This window comes from Pinus tabuliformis, chromosome 3_2 (genome assembly GCF_031772625.1).
Source record: "Pinus tabuliformis cultivar Carrire ecotype Pingquan chromosome 3_2, CPIR1, whole genome shotgun sequence".
In the NCBI taxonomy this organism is placed as follows: domain Eukaryota; kingdom Viridiplantae; phylum Streptophyta; class Pinopsida; order Pinales; family Pinaceae; genus Pinus; species Pinus tabuliformis.
Window position 1 is genome coordinate 250,743,233 of NC_142302.1, and position 4,304 is coordinate 250,747,536.

The following is a 4,304-nucleotide window of genomic DNA, read 5'->3' on the forward strand; positions in this document are numbered from 1 at the left end:
GATGGAGTTGTGTTCAATTTGAATTTGTTAAAATATTTTTTTATTTTGAGGAAAAACCTGTGAACAGTTTTGAAACCAACGTTTTGGACTAGTCTAACTACAAATAGACTAGTGATAAGTGATGTGAATTAATTGATTAAATTAATTCACTAATTATTAACTCATAATGCAACTGAAGAATACATCAGTTAACTCAGTGCATGTACAGTTCAGTGGAGATAGGTGTTAGAGGTTGAGATTGCTATCAGTTGTGACTATAGTTGTGCATGAGGTCTTGCATAATCAATTGATTGAGTATTCCCATGAGGATTTCCCAGTATATGCCCAGTGAAATAGCCTGTGCTCACGTGATTTCCAGGGTGAGTGATTTTCACTTGGTATTGTGCAATAGAGGCAGGCAAAGCAGCGGAGGAGATTTGAACCTGTGACTTTTTCGGATCTGAGCTAGCTTTGTGTGTAACAGGTGGAGATAGTGCTGGATACTCGAGAGGAGCATTGTACTATGTATTGTTACATGTTCTCAATCATTAATATACATATAGTGTGGGGTTTTCAGCTGTAATCTTTCCCCGGGTTACATACTGTGTTAATGTGTGCATGCTATTGATGTTTCATTGTTTTTGATGCTGCTAAATTGATGATCAACGTAGAGGAGGTTATGTATTGTGCATGTATTCCACAATCGTGTATAATCGGGATAATCTCTATGAATAAGTGTTTATTATTCAAAATTTCTACATGGTATCGGAGCTGTTGATCATCAGATCTACTATTCAGCAAGTGTTTACATCTTATTTCTTCAGGCATAGTCTGTAATCGGGCTAGGTAGCCTCTGGATTCATCCTTCCTTTGGAAGGTGAGATATCCGGTAAAAGCCCATATAGTCAATATTTGTACGAGGAATACTTTGTTCTCATGAATCTTAGATCTGAGGTAGTTGAGTTTGGAGCTGGTGGAATTCGAATTTGCAGCAGTGTTTTCTTGGTATCAACGTGGCAATGTCTTTCAATGGATTGCTATTGGAGTATGCTCTTGAGGGCAGCTCAAACTATATTGCATGGAAGGATAGGATGGAGGCAGTGTTGGATGATAATGGGCTGAAGGATTTCATAGAGGCTGATGTCCCAAAGCCTACTGATGCTGCACAGGTTGATGCTTGGCAAAAGAAGACAACAAAGTGTCGAAGGATTCCATTGGAGGGCGCGAAGGGTCACATTGTGTCCATCCTGCATGGAAAGGCGTCTCCATACTTGATGTGGAAAGCGTTGACATATCTATTCCAAAGCAAGAGCGATTAGAGGAAGTTGGCGCTCAAGGATAAACTCAGAAACATCAAATGTGAGAAGGGAGATAGTATGCCCAAGTATCTCACGAAGTTCACTCAGTGTCGGGATGAGCTGGGAAGTGTGGGGGTGACTGTCGATGATGAGGACTTGGTGAGCTTGGCTCTCCTTGGTCTTCCGAAGAGTTGGAATTCCTATTAGGACTCTGTCAATGGTCGGGAGAAATTGCCAGGATGGGAGAGACTTTGGTCAGATCTTGTGCAGGAGGAGATCAGGCGGAATACCAGGGACGAATCTTCATCAAAGGTACCTGATGAAGAAAATTGCGCTTTGGATGCCAAAGCAAAGAAGGGGAAGAACAATAAAGCTTCTTAGTCTGGTGCGAAAGGCAAGAAGCAGGACATGTCCAAGGTGAATTGCTTTCATTGTCACCAGCACGGACACTATGCCACTAATTGTCTGCAGAAGAAGAAGAACAAGCAAGCTATTGGATCTGCAGCAAGAGAGGCTCTAGCCTCGCAGTTTGAGCTTGATTTTTCATTTATCGCATGATTGGTTTCAAGTGTGATGGGATCGGTGTGGTTCTTGGACAGTGGTGCGTCTTTTCACATGACAGGAGATCGAGATTTGTTTTCTGATCTGGAGGAAAAAGATATTGGAGTGCACATCGAGATGGGCGATGATGGTAGATACAGTGTGACCGGTATCGGTACCATTTCCTTTGAGAGGGAGTTTGGTAAACCCTTCGTATTGAAGGAAGTGATGCATGTTCCAGGATTGAAGAAGAATCTTATCTCTGTGGTGATGTTAGAAGACAAGGGATATGATGTTATTTTCAGCGAGCGAAAGGCTTTCCTGCACAGCAAGACAACTGGAGAAACCCGGAAGATAGGGTTCGAGAGAGGAATCTCTATCAGTTGCATGTAGATGGATGTGCAACAATGGCATGCAAGGCAGAAGGATTGTTGAGCCGAGATGATGGCAAGCTGTGGCACAGGAGATTGGGTCACCTTCACCATGGAGCCTTGAAGATACTGCAGTAGATCACTACAGGGCTTCCTAAAGGCACTCTTGTGCAGTCATATCAGTGCAAGGGGTGTACTTTGGGAAAGTTTGTGAAAGCCACCTTTCACGAGAAGGATAGTCGTGCCACGACGATTCTTGAGAGAATTCACACAGATGTGTGTGGACCTTTCTCAGTAGCTTCGATAGCAAAACATAGGTATTATGTGATTTTTGTTGATGATTTCCCTCGTAAATGCAAGATCTTCTTCATGCAGAAGAAGAGAGAGACATACTCAAAGTTCTGTGAGTTCAAAGCACTAGTTGAGAAGGAGTCAGGAAGAAGGTGAAGGCTCTTAGGAGCGACAATGGTGGTGAATACATCTCTGGCGAGTTCATAGCTCCCCATAACCCATAGCAGAACGGGGTTGCTGAGCAGAAGAACAGAACGATCGTGGGTGCTGTAGGGCGATGTTGCATGATCAGGGCCTACCCCTTCACTTGTGGGCGGAAGCATGCAATACAACAGTTTATGTGTAGAATCATTGTCCTCACAGGATACTTGGCATGAGTACACCCAAGGAGGCTTATGCTGGTAAGAAGCCTAATCTTTCTCATTTGAGGATTTTTGGTGCTAACATTTACATGCATGTGATGAAGGATGCCAGGAAGAAGTTGGAGTTGACTACAGAGGTTAGGATATTTGTGGGGTACACTGATACGCCCCACAACTATCATGTGTATTTGCGAGACAATGGTAAGACTGTTGTGCGACGGGATATAAATTTCAGGAGGAGAAAGCCATGAAGTGTTCGCTTGAGAGGGAGCCACACTTGCATGCAGATGAGGAGCTATTAGTTCCTAAAGATGAGCTTCAGGACGTGGATCAGCCACAGGACGAGGTTCATGGAGTGGAAGAGACCACTCATGCAGCGCCAACCATCAGAGGGCGGAAGCGCTTGACAGAAGCTGAGCGGCTGGCTCAAGATGCAGAGAAAGTTGTAGGACCACCTACAGCCCAACGCAGGCAGAGACAGTCACCTGATCAGTACACTGGATACATGGCTCTTATGAGCAAATGTGTTGTGATTGAGCCATCCTCTTTCGAGGAAGCCATGGAGGATCCCACATGGGTAGACGCCATGGTGGAAGAGTATGATTCAATTTTCAGAAACAGTGCATGGGAGATTGTTCCTAGACCGGAAGGGAAATCAGTGGTGGGTTTGAGATGGATCTACAAAGTTAAGCAAGTAGCTGACGGGAGTGTGGAGAAGTACAAGGCAAGATTTGTTTCCTGAGGCTTTTCACAGATAGAGGGGATCGATTATGAGGAGACCTTTGCACCTGTCGCAAGGTATTCTTCCATATGGACGATTCTTGCTCTCTCAGCGCAGATGGGATGGCACATTCATCAGATGGATGTGAAGACTGCGTTCCTCAACGGAGTCATTGAGGAGGAGGTGTACATTGAGCAGCCCGAAGGTTTTGAGATCTTCAACAGCGAGTCGCATGTGTGCAGGCTCAAGAGAGCGTTGTATGGGTTGAAACAAGCACCACGTGCTTGGTACACATGGATAGACAGTTATTTCACCGGACTTGGATTCTCCAAGAGTGAGGCGGATCCTAACCTATACCAGATTGTGGTGGAGGGTAAGTTGCTTATCATTGTACTTTATGTAGATGATTTGATTCTAACGGGTGATGAGTTGTTGATACTTTCATGCAAGGATGATCTTGCTAAGGAGTTTGAGATGAAGGACTTAGGCCTCCTTCATTATTTCCTGGGATTGGAAATTTGGTAGCGCAGTGATGGACTATTTGTTTCTCAGGGTAAGTATGCTCGGGAGATACTGGAAAATTTCAACATGCATGGCTTGCAAACCTGTTGATACTCCTCTTCCTGGAGGTTGGAGGAAGAAGGATGCCACTTCGACAGAATTAGTGGATGCCACTGTTTATCGACAGTTGGTGGGGTCGCTTATGTATCTGGTCAATACACGACCCGATATATGCTATGCT